Below are 22,820 nucleotides of genomic sequence, written 5' to 3'. Positions count from 1 at the left end.
AGCTGACTTCCCATTTCAAAGAACGACATGTCAACTCCAATGAATCATGGGACTTCTTGGGACATTGGGACGACATGGGACACAAGCTACTTTGGAGGGGATCGCAATTGAATGAAAACTGAGGAGAGAAGCGGAAGTTTCCGCCCGGTCTCGAACCGGGGACCTTTCGCGTGTAAAGCGAACGTGATAACCACTACACTACGGAAACTGCCAACACCCGAGAGACAGAAACCCAGTGCACTCACATACACACAGTAACAAGGAAACAGAACAAGGACACACATTTATAACGTAACATGGGCATTTCGGCTCATGAACTAGTTGATACCCTGCTTCAGCAAGCTAGCAACAAAGGAGATTGTCTAAAGCAACCTTTCCCAATCCTGGACCTCAGGCCTCCCTGCCCTGCATGTTTTTGACCTGATTGGACCCTTGCCAAGCTCTACAGAAGCCAGCGAAACGACCGAACATGTGGCACCAGGGAAGCTAACTTACCGCTTCAAAGAACGACAAACCAACTCCAATGAACTCATGACTGTCGATAATGCATCAAGTATTTACGAGATGATCGCAAGCTGATAAAAGGAACCATGTTTCCGCCCGGTCTCGAACCGGGGACCTTTCGCGTGTTAGGCGAACGTGATAACCACTACACTACGGAAACTTCTTAGAGGCAAACAACAGAAACTCAGTGCACGCACACACACGCACACACAAAACGAGGACACACCTTTACAATGTCAAATGGGCATTTTGGCTCATGAACTAGTTGATGTGGTTCATCAACAAGTCAGCAAGCACTGAGATGGTCTAAGGCAGTGGTTCTCAACCCTTGTCCTCAGGCCAGCATGCTTGAGATGTTTTCCTCTTCTAACACACCTGGTTTAAACTAATGAGTCGTTATCAAACTCAGCAAAGACAGATAACGACTCCCTTCATTTGAATCAGGTATGTTGGAAGAGGGAAACATTTCAAACATGCAGGGGCAGGGCAGGTGGGACCAGGATGGCGAACGACTGGTCTAAAGGTCTTAGAAGTAACAAAGGTCCTTGGCCCATGACATGCATTGTAATGTTTACGAACGGGATTCTAATCACTGTTAGAAACAACGGAATGGCTTCAAGGCGAATCCGCACAAGTGGCACAAGGGTAGCTGACTTCCCATTTCAAAGAACGACATGTCAACTCCAATGAATCATGGGACTTCTTGGGACATTGGGACGACATGGGACACAAGCTACTTTGGAGGGGATCGCAATTGAATGAAAACTGAGGAGAGAAGCGGAAGTTTCCGCCCGGTCTCGAACCGGGGACCTTTTGCGTGTAAAGCGAACGTGATAACCACTACACTACGGAAACTGCCAACACCCGAGAGACAGAAACCCAGTGCACTCACAAACACACAGTAACAAGGAAACAGAACAAGGACACACATTTATAACGTAACATGGGCATTTCGGCTCATGAACTAGTTGATACCCTGCTTCAGCAAGCTAGCAACAAAGGAGATTGTCTAAAGCAACCTTTCCCAATCCTGGACCTCAGGCCTCCCTGCCCTGCATGTTTTTGACCTGATTGGACCCTTGCCAAGCTCTACAGAAGCCAGCGCAACGACCGAACATGTGGCACCAGGGAAGCTAACTTAAGGTTCAAAGAACGACAAACCAACTCCAATGAACTCATGACTGTCGATAATGCATCAAGTATTTACGAGATGATCGCAAGCTGATAAAAGGAACCATGTTTCCGCCCGGTCTCTAACCCGGGACCTTTCGCGTGTTAGGCGAACGTGATAACCACTACACTACGGAAACTTCTTATAGGCAAACAACAGAAACTCAGTGCACGCACACACACGCACACACAAAACGAGGACACACCTTTACAATGTCAAATGGGCATTTTGGCTCATGAACTAGTTGATGTGGTTCATCAACAAGTCAGCAAGCACTGAGATGGTCTAAGGCAGTGGTTCTCAACCCTTGTCCTCAGGCCAGCATGCTTGAGATGTTTTCCTCTTCTGACACACCTGGTTTAAACTAATGAGTCGTTATCAAACTCAGCAAAGACGGATAACGACTCCCTTCATTTGAATCAGGTATGTTGGAAGAGGGAAACATTTCAAACATGCAGGGGCAGGGCAGGTGGGACCAGGATGGCGAACGACTGGTCTAAAGGTCTTAGAAGTAACAAAGGTCCTTGGCCCGTGACATGTCAACTCCAATGAATCATGGGACTTATTGGGACGACATGGGACACAAGCTACTTTGGAGGGGATCGCAATTGAATGAAAACTGAGGAGAGAAGCAGACGTTTCCGCCCGGTCTCGAACCGGGGACCTTTCGCGTGTAAAGCGAACGTGATAACCACTACACTACGGAAACTGCCAACACCCGAGAGACAGAAACCCAGTGCACTCACAAACACACAGTAACAAGGAAACAGAACAAGGACACACATTTATAACGTAACATGGGCATTTCGGCTCATGAACTAGTTGATACCCTGCTTCAGCAAGCTAGCAACAAAGGAGATTGTCTAAAGCAACCTTTCCCAATCCTGGACCTCAGGCCTCCCTGCCCTGCATGTTTTTGACCTGATTGGACCCTTGCCAAGCTCTACAGAAGCCAGCGAAACGACCGAACATGTGGCACCAGGGAAGCTAACTTAAGGTTCAAAGAACGACAAACCAACTCCAATGAACTCATGACTGTCGATAATGCATCAAGTATTTACGAGATGATCGCAAGCTGATAAAAGGAACCATGTTTCCGCCCGGTCTCGAACCGGGGACCTTTCGCGTGTAAGGCGAACGTGATAACCACTACACTACGGAAACTTCTTATAGGCAAACAACAGAAACTCATTGCACGCACACACACGCACACACAAAACGAGGACACACCTTTACAATGTCAAATGGGCATTTTGGCTCATGAACTAGTTGATGTGGTTCATCAACAAGTCAGCAAGCACTGAGATGGTCTAAGGCAGTGGTTCTCAACCCTTGTCCTCAGGCCAGCATGCTTGAGATGTTTTCCTCTTCTAACACACCTGGTTTAAACTAATGAGTCGTTATCAAACTCAGCAAAGACAGATAACGACTCCCTTCATTTGAATCAGGTATGTTGGAAGAGGGAAACATTTCAAACATGCAGGGGCAGGGCAGGGCAGGTGGGACCAGGATGGCGATGGACTGGTCTAAAGGTCTTAGAAGTAACAAAGGTCCTTGGCCCATGACATGCATTGTAATGTTTACGAACGGGATTCTAATCACTGTTGGAAACAACGGAATGGCTTAAAGGCGAATCCGCACAAGTGGCACAAGGGTAGCTGACTTCCCATTTCAAAGAACGACATGTCAACTCCAATGAATCATGGGACTTCTTGGGACATTGGGACGACATGGGACACAAGCTACTTTGGAGGGGATCGCAATTGAATGAAAACTGAGGAGAGAAGCAGAAGTTTCCGCCCGGTCTCGAACCGGGGACCTTCCGCGTGTAAAGCGAACGTGATAACCACTACACTACGGAAACTGCCAACACCCGAGAGACAGAAACCCAGTGCACTCACATACACACAGTAACAAGGAAACAGAACAAGGACACACATTTATAACGTAACATGGGCATTTCGGCTCATGAACTAGTTGATACCCTGCTTCAGCAAGCTAGCAACAAAGGAGATTGTCTAAAGCAACCTTTCCCAATCCTGGACCTCAGGCCTCCCTGCCCTGCATGTTTTTGACCTGATTGGACCCTTGCCAAGCTCTACAGAAGCCAGCGAAACGACCGAACATGTGGCACCAGGGAAGCTAACTTACCGCTTCAAAGAACGACAAACCAACTCCAACGAACTCATGACTGTCGATAATGCATCAAGTATTTACGAGATGATCGCAAGCTGATAAAAGGAACCATGTTTCCGCCCGGTCTCGAACCGGGGACCTTTCGCGTGTTAGGCGAACGTGATAACCACTACACTACGGAAACTTCTTAGAGGCAAACAACAGAAACTCAGTGCACGCACACACAAAACGAGGACACACCTTTACAATGTCAAATGGGCATTTTGGCTCATGAACTAGTTGATGTGGTTCATCAACAAGTCAGCAAGCACTGAGATGGTCTAAGGCAGTGGTTCTCAACCCTTGTCCTCAGGCCAGCATGCTTGAGATGTTTTCCTCTTCTAACACACCTGGGGGGTATTCGTCGTAGCTCGCTAAGCAGTTTAGCGAGCTAATTTTCAGGCTAAGATAAAAAACGCCCCTCTTTTTGGTTCGTGGAAGCAACTTTCGATAAATCACCATAGTAACATATCAATTAGCACTAACCTGCTCCAGAGCAGGCTAACGTAAGTGTAGCTGGATAAGCTTGCCACACCCCCGGAAAATAACATGGCAGCTCCCTTTTTGAGAGACCCAGTTGACCAAGGAGCTATATTTTAGTTCGATTAGCTTTCCATACCAATAGTGTTCTTCGCGATTGCCAAGATCGTTTATTTCACACGGATGAGTTCTTGTTTGAGCGATATCGATTCAGCCGACAAGAACTCATTTATTTGCAAGACCTTCTACATTGCCGTACATTGCAAATATCACACGCCGCAGCAAGCTTTATGCTTTATTATGAGCTTATGCTGCTGTATGTGAATATGTAACGCTATGTTTTACGAAATGTCTTGTCTTATCTGTTGTGCCTGTGCTTTTTATATGTTTCACTGTGGGAGAGTGGGAAACGTCATATCGATTCCTTTTTATGTCTTGACATGTGAAGAAATTGACAATAAAGCTACTTGAAACTTTAACTGTTCTTCAGACTGCATAGCCTTGAGGTTTTTTGCGTCAGGTAGGCTATAGGCTACATTTTTTTACAGTATAGGCGATGCAGAAAACATTGGTAAAGCCGCAGCATGCGTTGCTGTAAGAAAAGTGTACTTGGCGCTTAACCAGCTGATGAATCAATTCATCATATTCCCTGGCCATCTCCCAGTCAATTAAATCAAAGAGGGATTTACACATAGGCCTAAATGCACATGTATAGTAGGCCTACATGATATAAGCGCAGTATATCCTCATAATTGTCTATGAATTCGTATCAATTAGATACTCTTTGGCCTTGTTTTTATCTAGCCTACTTATTCTGAAAGAGTTGAGATCATTATTTTCGCTAGCAAGATCTCATTCGATTATTAATTTCCATTAAGCCTATACCAGCAGGCACATTTAAAGAAATGTGATCTGATTGATTGGGGTAATGAGGCACTTAAAATGAGCCTATACATTTCCTCAAAACTTTCGCATTTAGCTTATTGGCAATTTTTTGCCAAGCTGCTTGTCTTGCTCTGGCAGCGGTGGCGGTGTTTGACTTAGCCATGATAATATATGCTTATTGTCTTATAGTGACTCATTATAATAGTTTTGCTCGGATGGCGAGAATAGCCTATCACCGCTCTCTCTTTCGTATTTTCCGCCATCATACCGTTAGAAAATCACGGTTTTGGTGATCGACCTTTCCTGCCTTTTGAAGTAGGACGTGCACGTGCAATTTCCCTGATAAGTTTAGCCTGATTGAAATTAACCACATGATTTGGATGCGGATCAGCCGTTGACGAACCGATATTTGCTATTCTCACTCATCTCGCTAATGTTAACGGGCTAAAGGGACAATTGATTAACTTAGCTTCAACCCTTACGACGAACGGGGCCCTGGTTTAAACTAATGAGTCGTTATCAAACTCAGCAAAGACAGATAACGACTCCCTTCATTTGAATCAGGTATGTTGGAAGAGGGAAACATTTCAAACATGCAGGGGCAGGGCAGGGCAGGTGGGACCAGGATGGCGATGGACTGGTCTAAAGGTCTTAGAAGTAACAAAGGTCCTTGGCCCATGACATGCATTGTAATGTTTACGAACGGGATTCTAATCACTGTTGGAAACAACGGAATGGCTTAAAGGCGAATCCGCACAAGTGGCACAAGGGTAGCTGACTTCCCATTTCAAAGAACGACATGTCAACTCCAATGAATCATGGGACTTCTTGGGACATTGGGACGACATGGGACACAAGCTACTTTGGAGGGGATCGCAATTGAATGAAAACTGAGGAGAGAAGCAGAAGTTTCCGCCCGGTCTCGAACCGGGGACCTTTCGCGTGTAAAGCGAACGTGATAACCACTACACTACGGAAACTGCCAACACCCGAGAGACAGAAACCCAGTGCACTCACATACACACAGTAACAAGGAAACAGAACAAGGACACACATTTATAACGTAACATGGGCATTTCGGCTCATGAACTAGTTGATACCCTGCTTCAGCAAGCTAGCAACAAAGGAGATTGTCTAAAGCAACCTTTCCCAATCCTGGACCTCAGGCCTCCCTGCCCTGCATGTTTTTGACCTGATTGGACCCTTGCCAAGCTCTACAGAAGCCAGCGAAACGACCGAACATGTGGCACCAGGGAAGCTAACTTACCGCTTCAAAGAACGACAAACCAACTCCAATGAACTCATGACTGTCGATAATGCATCAAGTATTTACGAGATGATCGCAAGCTGATAAAAGGAACCATGTTTCCGCCCGGTCTCTAACCCGGGACCTTTCGCGTGTTAGGCGAACGTGATAACCACTACACTACGGAAACTTCTTATAGGCAAACAACAGAAACTCAGTGCACGCACACACACGCACACACAAAACGAGGACACACCTTTACAATGTCAAATGGGCATTTTGGCTCATGAACTAGTTGATGTGGTTCATCAACAAGTCAGCAAGCACTGAGATGGTCTAAGGCAGTGGTTCTCAACCCTTGTCCTCAGGCCAGCATGCTTGAGATGTTTTCCTCTTCTGACACACCTGGTTTAAACTAATGAGTCGTTATCAAACTCAGCAAAGACGGATAACGACTCCCTTCATTTGAATCAGGTATGTTGGAAGAGGGAAACATTTCAAACATGCAGGGGCAGGGCAGGTGGGACCAGGATGGCGAACGACTGGTCTAAAGGTCTTAGAAGTAACAAAGGTCCTTGGCCCGTGACATGTCAACTCCAATGAATCATGGGACTTATTGGGACGACATGGGACACAAGCTACTTTGGAGGGGATCGCAATTGAATGAAAACTGAGGAGAGAAGCAGACGTTTCCGCCCGGTCTCGAACCGGGGACCTTTCGCGTGTAAAGCGAACGTGATAACCACTACACTACGGAAACTGCCAACACCCGAGAGACAGAAACCCAGTGCACTCACAAACACACAGTAACAAGGAAACAGAACAAGGACACACATTTATAACGTAACATGGGCATTTCGGCTCATGAACTAGTTGATACCCTGCTTCAGCAAGCTACCAACAAAGGAGATTGTCTAAAGCAACCTTTCCCAATCCTGGACCTCAGGCCTCCCTGCCCTGCATGTTTTTGACCTGATTGGACCCTTGCCAAGCTCTACAGAAGCCAGCGAAACGACCGAACATGTGGCACCAGGGAAGCTAACTTACCGCTTCAAAGAACGACAAACCAACTCCAACGAACTCATGACTGTCGATAATGCATCAAGTATTTACGAGATGATCGCAAGCTGATAAAAGGAACCATGTTTCCGCCCGGTCTCGAACCGGGGACCTTTCGCGTGTTAGGCGAACGTGATAACCACTACACTACGGAAACTTCTTATAGGCAAACAACAGAAACTCAGTGCACGCACACACAAAACGAGGACACACCTTTACAATGTCAAATGGGCATTTTGGCTCATGAACTAGTTGATGTGGTTCATCAACAAGTCAGCAAGCACTGAGATGGTCTAAGGCAGTGGTTCTCAACCCTTGTCCTCAGGCCAGCATGCTTGAGATGTTTTCCTCTTCTAACACACCTGGGGGGTATTCGTCGTAGCTCGCTAAGCAGTTTAGCGAGCTAATTTTCAGGCTAAGATAAAAAACGCCCCTCTTTTTGGTTCGTGGAAGCAACTTTCGATAAATCACCATAGTAACATATCAATTAGCACTAACCTGCTCCAGAGCAGGCTAACGTAAGTGTAGCTGGATAAGCTTGCCACACCCCCGGAAAATAACATGGCAGCTCCCTTTTTGAGAGACCCAGTTGACCAAGGAGCTATATTTTAGTTCGATTAGCTTTCCATACCAATAGTGTTCTTCGCGATTGCCAAGATCGTTTATTTCACACGGATGAGTTCTTGTTTGAGCGATATCGATTCAGCCGACAAGAACTCATTTATTTGCAAGACCTTCTACATTGCCGTACATTGCAAATATCACACGCCGCAGCAAGCTTTATGCTTTATTATGAGCTTATGCTGCTGTATGTGAATATGTAACGCTATGTTTTACGAAATGTCTTGTCTTATCTGTTGTGCCTGTGCTTTTTATATGTTTCACTGTGGGAGAGTGGGAAACGTCATATCGATTCCTTTTTATGTCTTGACATGTGAAGAAATTGACAATAAAGCTACTTGAAACTTTAACTGTTCTTCAGACTGCATAGCCTTGAGGTTTTTTGCGTCAGGTAGGCTATAGGCTACATTTTTTTACAGTATAGGCGATGCAGAAAACATTGGTAAAGCCGCAGCATGCGTTGCTGTAAGAAAAGTGTACTTGGCGCTTAACCAGCTGATGAATCAATTCATCATATTCCCTGGCCATCTCCCAGTCAATTAAATCAAAGAGGGATTTACACATAGGCCTAAATGCACATGTATAGTAGGCCTACATGATATAAGCGCAGTATATCCTCATAATTGTCTATGAATTCGTATCAATTAGATACTCTTTGGCCTTGTTTTTATCTAGCCTACTTATTCTGAAAGAGTTGAGATCATTATTTTCGCTAGCAAGATCTCATTCGATTATTAATTTCCATTAAGCCTATACCAGCAGGCACATTTAAAGAAATGTGATCTGATTGATTGGGGTAATGAGGCACTTAAAATGAGCCTATACATTTCCTCAAAACTTTCGCATTTAGCTTATTGGCAATTTTTTGCCAAGCTGCTTGTCTTGCTCTGGCAGCGGTGGCGGTGTTTGACTTAGCCATGATAATATATGCTTATTGTCTTATAGTGACTCATTATAATAGTTTTGCTCGGATGGCGAGAATAGCCTATCACCGCTCTCTCTTTCGTATTTTCCGCCATCATACCGTTAGAAAATCACGGTTTTGGTGATCGACCTTTCCTGCCTTTTGAAGTAGGACGTGCACGTGCAATTTCCCTGATAAGTTTAGCCTGATTGAAATTAACCACATGATTTGGATGCGGATCAGCCGTTGACGAACCGATATTTGCTATTCTCACTCATCTCGCTAATGTTAACGGGCTAAAGGGACAATTGATTAACTTAGCTTCAACCCTTACGACGAACGGGGCCCTGGTTTAAACTAATGAGTCGTTATCAAACTCAGCAAAGACAGATAACGACTCCCTTCATTTGAATCAGGTATGTTGGAAGAGGGAAACATTTCAAACATGCAGGGGCAGGGCAGGGCAGGTGGGACCAGGATGGCGATGGACTGGTCTAAAGGTCTTAGAAGTAACAAAGGTCCTTGGCCCATGACATGCATTGTAATGTTTACGAACGGGATTCTAATCACTGTTGGAAACAACGGAATGGCTTAAAGGCGAATCCGCACAAGTGGCACAAGGGTAGCTGACTTCCCATTTCAAAGAACGACATGTCAACTCCAATGAATCATGGGACTTCTTGGGACATTGGGACGACATGGGACACAAGCTACTTTGGAGGGGATCGCAATTGAATGAAAACTGAGGAGAGAAGCAGAAGTTTCCGCCCGGTCTCGAACCGGGGACCTTTCGCGTGTAAAGCGAACGTGATAACCACTACACTACGGAAACTGCCAACACCCGAGAGACAGAAACCCAGTGCACTCACATACACACAGTAACAAGGAAACAGAACAAGGACACACATTTATAACGTAACATGGGCATTTCGGCTCATGAACTAGTTGATACCCTGCTTCAGCAAGCTAGCAACAAAGGAGATTGTCTAAAGCAACCTTTCCCAATCCTGGACCTCAGGCCTCCCTGCCCTGCATGTTTTTGACCTGATTGGACCCTTGCCAAGCTCTACAGAAGCCAGCGAAACGACCGAACATGTGGCACCAGGGAAGCTAACTTACCGCTTCAAAGAACGACAAACCAACTCCAATGAACTCATGACTGTCGATAATGCATCAAGTATTTACGAGATGATCGCAAGCTGATAAAAGGAACCATGTTTCCGCCCGGTCTCTAACCCGGGACCTTTCGCGTGTTAGGCGAACGTGATAACCACTACACTACGGAAACTTCTTATAGGCAAACAACAGAAACTCAGTGCACGCACACACACGCACACACAAAACGAGGACACACCTTTACAATGTCAAATGGGCATTTTGGCTCATGAACTAGTTGATGTGGTTCATCAACAAGTCAGCAAGCACTGAGATGGTCTAAGGCAGTGGTTCTCAACCCTTGTCCTCAGGCCAGCATGCTTGAGATGTTTTCCTCTTCTGACACACCTGGTTTAAACTAATGAGTCGTTATCAAACTCAGCAAAGACGGATAACGACTCCCTTCATTTGAATCAGGTATGTTGGAAGAGGGAAACATTTCAAACATGCAGGGGCAGGGCAGGTGGGACCAGGATGGCGAACGACTCGTCTAAAGGTCTTAGAAGTAACAAAGGTCCTTGGCCCGTGACATGTCAACTCCAATGAATCATGGGACTTATTGGGACGACATGGGACACAAGCTACTTTGGAGGGGATCGCAATTGAATGAAAACTGAGGAGAGAAGCAGACGTTTCCGCCCGGTCTCGAACCGGGGACCTTTCGCGTGTAAAGCGAACGTGATAACCACTACACTACGGAAACTGCCAACACCCGAGAGACAGAAACCCAGTGCACTCACAAACACACAGTAACAAGGAAACAGAACAAGGACACACATTTATAACGTAACATGGGCATTTCGGCTCATGAACTAGTTGATACCCTGCTTCAGCAAGCTACCAACAAAGGAGATTGTCTAAAGCAACCTTTCCCAATCCTGGACCTCAGGCCTCCCTGCCCTGCATGTTTTTGACCTGATTGGACCCTTGCCAAGCTCTACAGAAGCCAGCGAAACGACCGAACATGTGGCACCAGGGAAGCTAACTTACCGCTTCAAAGAACGACAAACCAACTCCAACGAACTCATGACTGTCGATAATGCATCAAGTATTTACGAGATGATCGCAAGCTGATAAAAGGAACCATGTTTCCGCCCGGTCTCGAACCGGGGACCTTTCGCGTGTTAGGCGAACGTGATAACCACTACACTACGGAAACTTCTTATAGGCAAACAACAGAAACTCAGTGCACGCACACACAAAACGAGGACACACCTTTACAATGTCAAATGGGCATTTTGGCTCATGAACTAGTTGATGTGGTTCATCAACAAGTCAGCAAGCACTGAGATGGTCTAAGGCAGTGGTTCTCAACCCTTGTCCTCAGGCCAGCATGCTTGAGATGTTTTCCTCTTCTAACACACCTGGGGGGTATTCGTCGTAGCTCGCTAAGCAGTTTAGCGAGCTAATTTTCAGGCTAAGATAAAAAACGCCCCTCTTTTTGGTTCGTGGAAGCAACTTTCGATAAATCACCATAGTAACATATCAATTAGCACTAACCTGCTCCAGAGCAGGCTAACGTAAGTGTAGCTGGATAAGCTTGCCACACCCCCGGAAAATAACATGGCAGCTCCCTTTTTGAGAGACCCAGTTGACCAAGGAGCTATATTTTAGTTCGATTAGCTTTCCATACCAATAGTGTTCTTCGCGATTGCCAAGATCGTTTATTTCACACGGATGAGTTCTTGTTTGAGCGATATCGATTCAGCCGACAAGAACTCATTTATTTGCAAGACCTTCTACATTGCCGTACATTGCAAATATCACACGCCGCAGCAAGCTTTATGCTTTAATATGAGCTTATGCTGCTGTATGTGAATATGTAACGCTATGTTTTACGAAATGTCTTGTCTTATCTGTTGTGCCTGTGCTTTTTATATGTTTCACTGTGGGAGAGTGGGAAACGTCATATCGATTCCTTTTTATGTCTTGACATGTGAAGAAATTGACAATAAAGCTACTTGAAACTTTAACTGTTCTTCAGACTGCATAGCCTTGAGGTTTTTTGCGTCAGGTAGGCTATAGGCTACATTTTTATACAGTATAGGCGATGCAGAAAACATTGGTAAAGCCGCAGCATGCGTTGCTGTAAGAAAAGTGTACTTGGCGCTTAACCAGCTGATGAATCAATTCATCATATTCCCTGGCCATCTCCCAGTCAATTAAATCAAAGAGGGATTTACACATAGGCCTAAATGCACATGTATAGTAGGCCTACATGATATAAGCGCAGTATATCCTCATAATTGTCTATGAATTCGTATCAATTAGATACTCTTTGGCCTTGTTTTTATCTAGCCTACTTATTCTGAAAGAGTTGAGATCATTATTTTCGCTAGCAAGATCTCATTCGATTATTAATTTCCATTAAGCCTATACCAGCAGGCACATTTAAAGAAATGTGATCTGATTGATTGGGGTAATGAGGCACTTAAAATGAGCCTATACATTTCCCCAAAACTTTCGCATTTAGCTTATTGGCAATTTTTTGCCAAGCTGCTTGTCTTGCTCTGGCAGCGGTGGCGGTGTTTGACTTAGCCATGATAATATATGCTTATTGTCTTATAGTGACTCATTATAATAGTTTTGCTCGGATGGCGAGAATAGCCTATCACCGCTCTCTCTTTCGTATTTTCCGCCATCATACCGTTAGAAAATCACGGTTTTGGTGATCGACCTTTCCTGCCTTTTGAAGTAGGACGTGCACGTGCAATTTCCCTGATAAGTTTAGCCTGATTGAAATTAACCACATGATTTGGATGCGGATCAGCCGTTGACGAACCGATATTTGCTATTCTCACTCATCTCGCTAATGTTAACGGGCTAAAGGGACAATTGATTAACTTAGCTTCAACCCTTACGACGAACGGGGCCCTGGTTTAAACTAATGAGTCGTTATCAAACTCAGCAAAGACAGATAACAACTCCCTTCATTTGAATCAGGTATGTTGGAAGAGGGAAACATTTCAAACATGCAGGGGCAGGGCAGGGCAGGTGGGACCAGGATGGCGATGGACTGGTCTAAAGGTCTTAGAAGTAACAAAGGTCCTTGGCCCATGACATGCATTGTAATGTTTACGAACGGGATTCTAATCACTGTTGGAAACAACGGAATGGCTTAAAGGCGAATCCGCACAAGTGGCACAAGGGTAGCTGACTTCCCATTTCAAAGAACGACATGTCAACTCCAATGAATCATGGGACTTCTTGGGACATTGGGACGACATGGGACACAAGCTACTTTGGAGGGGATCGCAATTGAATGAAAACTGAGGAGAGAAGCAGAAGTTTCCGCCCGGTCTCGAACCGGGGACCTTTCGCGTGTAAAGCGAACGTGATAACCACTACACTACGGAAACTGCCAACACCCGAGAGACAGAAACCCAGTGCACTCACAAACACACAGTAACAAGGAAACAGAACAAGGACACACATTTATAACGTAACATGGGCATTTCGGCTCATGAACTAGTTGATACCCTGCTTCAGCAAGCTAGCAACAAAGGAGATTGTCTAAAGCAACCTTTCCCAATCCTGGACCTCAGGCCTCCCTTCCCTGCATGTTTTTGACCTGATTGGACCCTTGCCAAGCTCTACAGAAGCCAGCGAAACGACCGAACATGTGGCACCAGGGAAGCTAACTTACCGCTTCAAAGAACGACAAACCAACTCCAATGAACTCATGACTGTCGATAATGCATCAAGTATTTACGAGATGATCGCAAGCTGATAAAAGGAACCATGTTTCCGCCCGGTCTTGAACCGGGGACCTTTCGCGTGTTAGGCAAACGTGATAACCGCTACACTACGGAAACTTCTTAGAGGCAAACAACAGAAACTCAGTGCACGCACACACACGCACACACAAAACGAGGACAGACCTTTACAATGTCAAATGGGCATTTTGGCTCATGAACTAGTTGATGTGGTTCATCAACAAGTCAGCAAGCACTGAGATGGTCTAAGGCAGTGGTTCTCAACCCTTGTCCTCAGGCCAGCATGCTTGAGATGTTTTCCTCTTCTAACACACCTGGTTTAAACTAATGAGTCGTTATCAAACTCAGCAAAGACAGATAACGACTCCCTTCATTTGAATCAGGTATGTTGGAAGAGGGAAACATTTCAAACATGCAGGGGCAGGGCAGGTGGGACCAGGATGGCGAACGACTGGTCTAAAGGTCTTAGAAGTAACAAAGGTCCTTGGCCCATGACATGCATTGTAATGTTTACGAACGGGATTCTAATGACTGTTAGAAACAACGGAATGGCTTCAAGGCGAATCCGCACAAGTGGCACAAGGGTAGCTGACTTCCCATTTCAAAGAACGACATGTCAACTCCAATGAATCATGGGACTTCTTGGGACATTGGGACGACATGGGACACAAGCTACTTTGGAGGGGATCGCAATTGAATGAAAACTGAGGAGAGAAGCGGAAGTTTCTGCCCGGTCTCGAACCGGGGACCTTTCGCGTGTAAAGCGAACGTGATAACCACTACACTACGGAAACTGCCAACACCCGAGAGACAGAAACCCAGTGCACTCACAAACACACAGTAACAAGGAAACAGAACAAGGACACACATTTATAACGTAACATGGGCATTTCGGCTCATGAACTAGTTGATACCCTGCTTCAGCAAGCTAGCAACAAAGGAGATTGTCTAAAGCAACCTTTCCCAATCCTGGACCTCAGGCCTCCCTGCCCTGCATGTTTTTGACCTGATTGGACCCTTGCCAAGCTCTACAGAAGCCAGCGAAACGACCGAACATGTGGCACCAGGGAAGCTAACTTACCGCTTCAAAGAACGACAAACCAACTCCAATGAACTCATGACTGTCGATAATGCATCAAGTATTTACGAGATGATCGCAAGCTGATAAAAGGAACCATGTTTCCGCCCGGTCTCGAACCGGGGACCTTTCGCGTGTTAGGCAAACGTGATAACCACTACACTACGGAAACTTCTTAGAGGCAAACAACAGAAACTCAGTGCACGCACACACACGCACACACAAAACGAGGACAGACCTTTACAATGTCAAATGGGCATTTTGGCTCATGAACTAGTTGATGTGGTTCATCAACAAGTCAGCAAGCACTGAGATGGTCTAAGGCAGTGGTTCTCAACCCTTGTCCTCAGGCCAGCATGCTTGAGATGTTTTCCTCTTCTAACACACCTGGTTTAAACTAATGAGTCGTTATCAAACTCAGCAAAGACAGATAACGACTCCCTTCATTTGAATCAGGTATGTTGGAAGAGGGAAACATTTCAAACATGCAGGGGCAGGGCAGGTGGGACCAGGATGGCGAACGACTGGTAAAGGTCTTAGAAGTAACAAAGGTCCTTGGCCCATGACTTGCATTGTAATGTTTACGAACGGGATTCTAATGACTGTTAGAAACAACGGAATGGCTTCAAGGCGAATCCGCACAAGTGGCACAAGGGTAGCTGACTTCCCATTTCAAAGAACGACATGTCAACTCCAATGAATCATGGGACTTCTTGGGACGACATGGGACACAAGCTACTTTGGAGGGGATCGCAATTGAATGAAAACTGAGGAGAGAAGCGGAAGTTTCCGCCCGGTCTCGAACCGGGGACCTTTCGCGTGTAAAGCGAACGTGATAACCACTACACTACGGAAACTGCCAACACCTGAGAGACAGAAACCCAGTGCACTCACAAACACACAGTAACAAGGAAACAGAACAAGGACACACATTTATAACGTAACATGGGCATTTCGGCTCATGAACTAGTTTATACCCTGCTTCAGCAAGCTAGCAACAAAGGAGATTGTCTAAAGCAACCTTTCCCAATCCTGGACCTCAGGCCTCCCTGCCCTGCATGTTTTTGACCTGATTGGACCCTTGCCAAGCTCTACAGAAGCCAGCGAAACGACCGAACATGTGGCACCAGGGAAGCTAACTTAAGGTTCAAAGAACGACAAACCAACTCCAATGAACTCATGACTGTCGATAATGCATCAAGTATTTACGAGATGATCGCAAGCTGATAAAAGGAACCATGTTTCCGCCCGGTCTCTAACCCGGGACCTTTCGCGTGTTAGGCGAACGTGATAACCACTACACTACGGAAACTTCTTATAGGCAAACAACAGAAACTCAGTGCACGCACACACACGCACACACAAAACGAGGACACACCTTTACAATGTCAAATGGGCATTTTGGCTCATGAACTAGTTGATGTGGTTCATCAACAAGTCAGCAAGCACTGAGATGGTCTAAGGCAGTGGTTCTCAACCCTTGTCCTCAGGCCAGCATGCTTGAGATGTTTTCCTCTTCTGACACACCTGGTTTAAACTAATGAGTCGTTATCAAACTCAGCAAAGACGGATAACGACTCCCTTCATTTGAATCAGGTATGTTGGAAGAGGGAAACATTTCAAACATGCAGGGGCAGGGCAGGTGGGACCAGGATGGCGAAGGACTGGTCTAAAGGTCTTAGAAGTAACAAAGGTCCTTGGCCCGTGACATGTCAACTCCAATGAATCATGGGACTTCTTGGGACTTCTTGGGACATTGGGACGACATGGGACACAAGCTACTTTGGAGGGGATCGCAATTGAATGAAAACTGAGGAGAGAAGCAGAAGTTTCCTCCCGGTCTCGAACCGGGGACCTTTCGCGTGTAAAGCGAACGTGATAACCACTACACTACGGACACTGCCAACACCCGAGAGACAGAAACCCAGTGCACTCACAAACACACAGTAACAAGGAAACAGAACAAGGACACACATTTATAACGTAACATGGGCATTTCGGCTCATGAACTAGTTGATACCCTGCTTCAGCAAGCTAGCAACAAAGGAGATTGTCTAAAGCAACCTTTCCCAATCCTGGACCTCAGGCCTCCCTGCCCTGCATGTTTTTGACCTGATTGGACCCTTGCCAAGCTCTACAGAAGCCAGCGAAACGACCGAACATGTGGCACCAGGGAAGCTAACTTACCGCTTCAAAGAACGACAAACCAACTCCAATGAACTCATGACGAGGCGAATCCGCACAAGTGGCACAAGGGTAGCTGACTTCCCCTTTCAAAGAACGACATGTCAACTCCAATGAATCATGAGGGTTAGGGTTAGGTGTGGTAGCATTAACGAGGAAACACCCTGTGGGTTAGGTTAGGCGACAGATAGTGTTAGGGTTAGCAGTAATAACGAGGAAACACCCTGTGGGACCCCAACGGGACCACAGTACAGGTGAGACCCCATTTAGGCACGCGCACCTTAAACCCCACTCACTCTGTCCCCCTGAAATGAATGAATGAGCAGGAGTCTGTTTTATAGGCTCCTCCCTTTCCACTGCCAGACCTATTGACCAATAGGAGTAGTATTAGTAACCCTCAGGGATACAGTTGTCCGAAGACTTTACTACTACCAATTGTAACATAGGATATTCTTCTTGGACGTATTGTTCCTGATGATCCTGTGTCCATGTCTTGTTTTCTTCTTTCCAACCTGACCCTATTGGCAAATAGGAGCCTATCAGTATTAACAACCCCCAGGGATGACATACTGTTGTCCGAAGACATTAACACTACCCATTGCTAAGGTCATCAGAATAAAAATATCTTGAGTCCAAGTCTTCATCCAACATCTTGTGTCCAAGTCTTCTTCCAATATCCTGTGTTCAGAATATCCATGTCTTGTTGTCTTCTTTCCAGCCAGACCCTATTGGCAAATAGGAGCTTATCAGTATTAACAACCCCCAGGGATGACATACTGTTGTCCGAAGACATTAACACTACCCATTGCTAAGGTCATCGAATAAAAATATCTTGTGTCCAAGTCTTCATCCAACATCTTGTGTCCCAGTCTTCTTCCAATAACCTGTGTTCAAGTCTTCATCCCACATCCTGTGTCCAAATCTTCTTCCAATATCCTGCGTTCAGAATATCCATGTCTTGTTGTCTTCTTTCCAACCTGACCCTATTGGCAAACAGGAGCCTATCAGTATTAACAACCCCCAGGGATGACATACTGTTGTCCGAAGACATTAACACTACCCATTGCTAAGGTCATCAGAATAAAAAAAATATTGTGTCCAAGTCTTCATCCAACATCTTGGGTCCAAGTCTTCTTCCAATAACCTGTGTTCAAGTCTTCATCCAACATCCTGCGTCCAAGTCTTCTTCCAATATCCTGTGTTCAAGTCTTCATCCAACATCCTGTGTCAAAGTCTTCTGTCACTGTCTGGTCTTCTTCTTTAAGACCTAACCTTTTTTGGCAAGTAGGAGCCTATCAGCATTAACATCCCTCAGGGATGACATACTGTTGTCCGAAGACTTTAACACTACCCATTGCTAACATAAGTACAGCTGTCTTATCGTCTGTCAGAAGTGAGAAATAAATCCAAATGTGAATCTAAATTGTGGAAACACATCATCAGTAGTATACCTAGGATCATCGGGCGTTTCGGCCTTCGAAACACTAGACACCCTCCCCCTAGGCAGGCCCACCAGGGTTGATCAAATCCCCAGGGTTAGGGTTAGGTTTAATGTCTGAAAATCCCCCGAGCCCAGTATTTCGGTACTTCGACCCACTTAGGCTCAGGACTGAGGCACACGCTATGCCAATGCTGAGTCATCCACCACATCCGAACAGGGGCTAGGCCCCTCCAGGAACCCCGAGGGGAACCCAGGCAGGGTAACCCCTGAAGCGCTCGCCACTCGACACAGGGTGAGTGAGGAGTACTCAGGGGGATAGTAATATATAAACATACAACAAGAAACAATGCATAATATATAAGTATAGGTCGAGCACATGGATGGCCGTCTCCGTATCTACTTGACATTTTCAGGTAGCAGGGTCAATGCGGGAGCATGCTCAGAGTCAGAAAGGTCCCTTGTTGTTAGTAGAAGTTAATATCTGGAGGGTCTCTGTCCACCTGGGGGACAAAGTAAACACCATCAGAGTATATAAAAGTCATAAAGTGTTTGAAACCGAGTTATTATTCCAATTATGGTATCAATCCTTAAGAGTCCCGATCCCCAAGGGGTCAAGGTACACATCCTCAGATTATAAATAGGTTTGATGTCTGATGATCACCCGAGCCCAGCAGTTTTGTGCTTCGACCCGCTTAGGTGTGAACTCTCACTGGTTGGGGTTAGAAAAAGTGACTCAGTGAGGTGGCCCAGTGATCAGGGCTAAATCCAGTGGGGGGAAGCGACAGTTATGTTAAGGTGTCAACTCTCACTGGTAGGGATTAGAATAGATGACTCAGTGAGGTCGCCCAGGAATTGGAGCCAAGTCCATCAGGGGGAAGTGACGGTTATGTTCAGGCGTGAACTCTCACTGGTTGGGGTTAGGACAGGTGACCCAGAGAGGTGGCCCAGTAATCAGAGATAAACCCACTGGGGGGAAGCAACGGTTAAGTTTTAGGTGTAGACCCCCCCAGGTTGGGGTTAGGATAAGTGACAGGGGGGCTATCCCACCCCATTAAGTCACAGTAGGTTAGTCGTCCGGTTAAGTTTTAGGCGTAGGCCCTCCCAGTTTGGGGTTAGGATAAGTGACAGGGGGGCTATCTCACCCCATTAAGTCACAGCAGGTCAGTCGTCTGGTTAAGTTTTAGGGTTAGGGTTAGGTTGTTATCTCTGATGCCCCCCGCGCCAAGCAGTTCAGTACTTCGACCCGCATAGGCTTAGGGGGAAATGCACTCGTATCCTAGAGCCATGTAGATCTTCCACCAGAGGGGGTAGGGGAGTAGACCCCCTCCAGGACCCCAAAGGGGTCCCAGGCCTGTAGACCCTGTTGCGCTTGCGGCCCAGGGTAAGTAAAGGCCTAAGCACTAAAGAGGACGTTAGTAACCGATGGGTACATGGATGACCACCCCCGAATCCACTGACGGACGTGTGCGCACCACAGGGTCTAAGCAGGAGCGTGCTCTGAGGTCTTCTGTCCCCACAAGAGAGGTTCCCCCCGAGAGAGGTAGGTGACCTCGGGTGTCAAGGTTCACTGTGGGTAGCAGAGGTGACCGGCCACCGTAGCACATTCTACATCCTAGTGTAGACACAGGGGGGTTCCCCTCGTCCAATCCGAAGCGCGCAGCGCCGAGGTGCCGCGCTGAGGTAGTCCATCTAATCTTCTTCACCAGTGGAGCAGCAGGGCCGTCTACCTCTTCCGTCGGTAGGAAGCATGAGAAGGGAGGGGTCACTCCTGTCTCCTCCCCCTGAGTCCGGTCAGGAGGAGTGACTCGTAAAGCAGCGGAGCCGGTAAAACCGTGGTCCAAGCCTGAGGCCGGCTTGAAAATCAACCGTAGCCACGGCTTGAAAATCAACCGTAGCCACGTCAGGACTGCTTTAGATGAAGTGGTGGGGTGGGCTGGACCGTAGCCTGGGCCTACGGCCGGAGGGGTCAAAGATCCCCCTGTTGCCGTGTGAGGGCCGGATGATGTGTAGTACACATCACCGAAGGAGGGAGCTGAGACAGCTCGGTCATCAGAGATGACAGAGGATCAAAGGCTATGTGCGGAGGACCAAGTCCCCGACGGTCCAGCCCCCAGGATGGGCGATGATGGTCCAGTGGAGGCCAATCCGGGTCCTCTTCAAGAGATGGGGCATGAGCGTGAGTGAATGGATGCACCTGAGTGTGTGAGTGCGTGTCCTACCTTGGCCCGGTAGCTAACCTAATCTAGGGGGAGCCTGCCTGAAAAATTCAAAAGCCTATCCAGGGCCTGGTTTTGATGAGTAGAGGACATCTGCACTTGTCGTGCTGCTGGGGAGGAAAGGGGGGTTAATGGACAGGACACATGAGTGCCATGAATGCAATAAATGAGGGCGCTCTGGGGAAGAGCGCCGCAGACATACATGAGTATGTGGAAGACAGGGCATGGGAGACAGAATTAAAACCTGGGCGTGGGTGTGTGTGTGTGTGTGTGTGTGAGAGAGAGAGAGCAGTTAGGGGAGAGCAGTTAGGGGAGAGCAGATAGAGGGAGATCAGCTAGAGCGAGAGAGAACAGCTAGAGAGAGCACGCGTGTGTGTGGGTGTGTGAGAGAGAGAGAGAGAGAGAGCAAGAGAGGGGCTCTTCCGAGCAAATAAAAGGTGTAGTCAAAAACGCAGAACTCCACTCCCTGGGAGGTGCCTTCCTGCTGGCACCTATCACAACATTAAGCAGGGAATCGTGAGGTTCTAACCGGCCACGACTGCAGTTTCGCTCTCCTCAGAGCTCGTCAGGTAGCAAAGTATGAAATAAAACACGTTATGCAGGTCAAGGGCCGTCCTACGACTAAGGACTATCAAGAACTCAGGGGTGACGACAAAAAGCATCATCCCCCCTGTGCCTTGGGCGCCCACCAGAATCGGTAATCTCAATTAAACATCTAGGGAAAAGAGGAGACAAGAGAGAGAGAGGGAGAGGGAGAGGGTGTGTGTGTATATATAAGTCAATATGGATGGATAGATAGTGTGAGACCAACCGGATCTGTGAAGGGAGAAGGTGTACAGGTTAGGGTTAGTGGGGTGCAAGAGTGAACCTGTAAAGAAAACCGTGTGGATTAGGGTTAATCTGAATCAGAATCAGAAAGGGATTTATTCGCCATGAAAGTTTGCACAGACAAGGAATTTGCTTTGGCAGGAAGGTGCATACAATAAACATATACCTAAAATTTTAATATGAGGGGGTCAAGGAGATAGTAGACACAGACACCACAGGCCAGGGAAGAGTAAGGGGTGGGGGAAACAAGAGAGAGAGAGAGCAGGTAGTGAGAGCAGGGAGTGGGAAAGGGCAAGCAGGGAGAGCAAGAGAGAGAGAGAGAGAGAGAGAGATAGAGAGAGAGCAAGGAAAGAGAGAGGAGAGCGGAGAGAGAGCAGGAGAGAGCAGGGGAGAGAGGGCGGGTAGAGAGAGCAAAGGAGAGAGAGGAGCGCACGAGAGAGCGGAGAGAGAGGTTGGAGGCTAGCAGGCGACAGAGGGGAGCATGAACAGCAATGTCAATGAAAACGTCCAGGAACAGTCAATGTAGGGAGCAGGGTGCAGGAGGCTGGCCCGTTCATATTGATAGAGGGATAGTTTCCTCACAAGAAGGAAAGGAGTAGCAGTGTCCAATTTTCGAATTAAAAGTCGTTTTCTCTGTCGTCGAGGTGCGGTGAGGCGGTTCGAAGAGCAAAGAGGCCGTGGCCGTGAAGCCAGAGGTTTTTATAGGGGTGCGCGAGCTGAGAATGATGCCAGGTAAACCCGGCCAATGTCAATCCAGGTAGATTCAGCCAATGAACAGCCCGGGGGCGGGACAGAAGGTCAAGTGTGGAATGTGAGCGGTGACGTGGCTCCTAGCAACGGTATTGCCGTTTTTCGCTAGTTTTCGGTTTTTAAGAAGTAGAAATCCCAGCAAAGTACGAATGTGACAATTATGGGATTGATTGGGAGATGTCCAGGGATATAGATGGTTAGATTAGGATAGGTGAGGACCTCTGAGTAATTTAAATTCCAGGCGATCTTGTAGTGTTGCAGTTGTTGAGCCAGGCAAGCAGCTGAGTGCACGTTGGGTTTGTTTACATCCCGTGCGGCACTCAAGCTGCGCTGCGTCGGCCAATGGAATGAATGAAAGCCAGTGTGAACAAAGCATGGCACAGTTAAAACAATAACCGGCACGCAGT

At 46.8% G+C, this 22,820-nt stretch overlaps 23 non-coding genes across 23 annotated transcripts; all 23 read right to left on the bottom strand.

The window, feature by feature from the left end:
* Positions 1-135: 135 nt before the first annotated feature.
* Positions 136-208, bottom strand: trnav-uac (transfer RNA valine (anticodon UAC)). The gene has a single exon. It is a non-coding gene; the product is annotated as a tRNA-Val (tRNA).
* A 383-nt stretch (positions 209-591) lies between these two features.
* On the bottom strand, positions 592-664 carry trnav-aac (transfer RNA valine (anticodon AAC)). The gene has a single exon. It is a non-coding gene; the product is annotated as a tRNA-Val (tRNA).
* Positions 665-1,286: 622 nt separating this feature from the next.
* On the bottom strand, positions 1,287-1,359 carry trnav-uac (transfer RNA valine (anticodon UAC)). Its single transcript has one exon. It is a non-coding gene; the product is annotated as a tRNA-Val (tRNA).
* Positions 1,360-1,741: 382 nt separating this feature from the next.
* On the bottom strand, positions 1,742-1,814 carry trnav-aac (transfer RNA valine (anticodon AAC)). Its single transcript has one exon. It is a non-coding gene; the product is annotated as a tRNA-Val (tRNA).
* Positions 1,815-2,311: 497 nt separating this feature from the next.
* Positions 2,312-2,384, bottom strand: trnav-uac (transfer RNA valine (anticodon UAC)). The gene has a single exon. It is a non-coding gene; the product is annotated as a tRNA-Val (tRNA).
* A 382-nt stretch (positions 2,385-2,766) lies between these two features.
* Positions 2,767-2,839, bottom strand: trnav-uac (transfer RNA valine (anticodon UAC)). Its single transcript has one exon. It is a non-coding gene; the product is annotated as a tRNA-Val (tRNA).
* A 627-nt stretch (positions 2,840-3,466) lies between these two features.
* On the bottom strand, positions 3,467-3,539 carry trnav-uac (transfer RNA valine (anticodon UAC)). The gene has a single exon. It is a non-coding gene; the product is annotated as a tRNA-Val (tRNA).
* Positions 3,540-3,922: 383 nt separating this feature from the next.
* On the bottom strand, positions 3,923-3,995 carry trnav-aac (transfer RNA valine (anticodon AAC)). Its single transcript has one exon. It is a non-coding gene; the product is annotated as a tRNA-Val (tRNA).
* Positions 3,996-6,122: 2,127 nt separating this feature from the next.
* On the bottom strand, positions 6,123-6,195 carry trnav-uac (transfer RNA valine (anticodon UAC)). Its single transcript has one exon. It is a non-coding gene; the product is annotated as a tRNA-Val (tRNA).
* Positions 6,196-6,578: 383 nt separating this feature from the next.
* On the bottom strand, positions 6,579-6,651 carry trnav-aac (transfer RNA valine (anticodon AAC)). The gene has a single exon. It is a non-coding gene; the product is annotated as a tRNA-Val (tRNA).
* A 497-nt stretch (positions 6,652-7,148) lies between these two features.
* Positions 7,149-7,221, bottom strand: trnav-uac (transfer RNA valine (anticodon UAC)). The gene has a single exon. It is a non-coding gene; the product is annotated as a tRNA-Val (tRNA).
* Positions 7,222-7,604: 383 nt separating this feature from the next.
* On the bottom strand, positions 7,605-7,677 carry trnav-aac (transfer RNA valine (anticodon AAC)). The gene has a single exon. It is a non-coding gene; the product is annotated as a tRNA-Val (tRNA).
* A 2,127-nt stretch (positions 7,678-9,804) lies between these two features.
* On the bottom strand, positions 9,805-9,877 carry trnav-uac (transfer RNA valine (anticodon UAC)). Its single transcript has one exon. It is a non-coding gene; the product is annotated as a tRNA-Val (tRNA).
* Positions 9,878-10,260: 383 nt separating this feature from the next.
* On the bottom strand, positions 10,261-10,333 carry trnav-aac (transfer RNA valine (anticodon AAC)). Its single transcript has one exon. It is a non-coding gene; the product is annotated as a tRNA-Val (tRNA).
* Positions 10,334-10,830: 497 nt separating this feature from the next.
* trnav-uac (transfer RNA valine (anticodon UAC)) lies at positions 10,831-10,903 on the bottom strand. The gene has a single exon. It is a non-coding gene; the product is annotated as a tRNA-Val (tRNA).
* A 383-nt stretch (positions 10,904-11,286) lies between these two features.
* Positions 11,287-11,359, bottom strand: trnav-aac (transfer RNA valine (anticodon AAC)). The gene has a single exon. It is a non-coding gene; the product is annotated as a tRNA-Val (tRNA).
* A 2,127-nt stretch (positions 11,360-13,486) lies between these two features.
* trnav-uac (transfer RNA valine (anticodon UAC)) lies at positions 13,487-13,559 on the bottom strand. Its single transcript has one exon. It is a non-coding gene; the product is annotated as a tRNA-Val (tRNA).
* Positions 13,560-13,942: 383 nt separating this feature from the next.
* Positions 13,943-14,015, bottom strand: trnav-aac (transfer RNA valine (anticodon AAC)). Its single transcript has one exon. It is a non-coding gene; the product is annotated as a tRNA-Val (tRNA).
* A 622-nt stretch (positions 14,016-14,637) lies between these two features.
* trnav-uac (transfer RNA valine (anticodon UAC)) lies at positions 14,638-14,710 on the bottom strand. Its single transcript has one exon. It is a non-coding gene; the product is annotated as a tRNA-Val (tRNA).
* Positions 14,711-15,093: 383 nt separating this feature from the next.
* Positions 15,094-15,166, bottom strand: trnav-aac (transfer RNA valine (anticodon AAC)). Its single transcript has one exon. It is a non-coding gene; the product is annotated as a tRNA-Val (tRNA).
* Positions 15,167-15,778: 612 nt separating this feature from the next.
* Positions 15,779-15,851, bottom strand: trnav-uac (transfer RNA valine (anticodon UAC)). Its single transcript has one exon. It is a non-coding gene; the product is annotated as a tRNA-Val (tRNA).
* A 382-nt stretch (positions 15,852-16,233) lies between these two features.
* On the bottom strand, positions 16,234-16,306 carry trnav-aac (transfer RNA valine (anticodon AAC)). The gene has a single exon. It is a non-coding gene; the product is annotated as a tRNA-Val (tRNA).
* Positions 16,307-16,821: 515 nt separating this feature from the next.
* Positions 16,822-16,894, bottom strand: trnav-uac (transfer RNA valine (anticodon UAC)). Its single transcript has one exon. It is a non-coding gene; the product is annotated as a tRNA-Val (tRNA).
* Positions 16,895-22,820: the final 5,926 nt, after the last annotated feature.

Source organism: Osmerus mordax, chromosome 1 (assembly GCF_038355195.1).
Source record: "Osmerus mordax isolate fOsmMor3 chromosome 1, fOsmMor3.pri, whole genome shotgun sequence".
NCBI lineage: Eukaryota > Metazoa > Chordata > Actinopteri > Osmeriformes > Osmeridae > Osmerus > Osmerus mordax.
The sequence above is the reverse complement of the archived record's forward strand: the minus strand, read 5'-3'. Positions and strand labels throughout refer to the sequence as shown.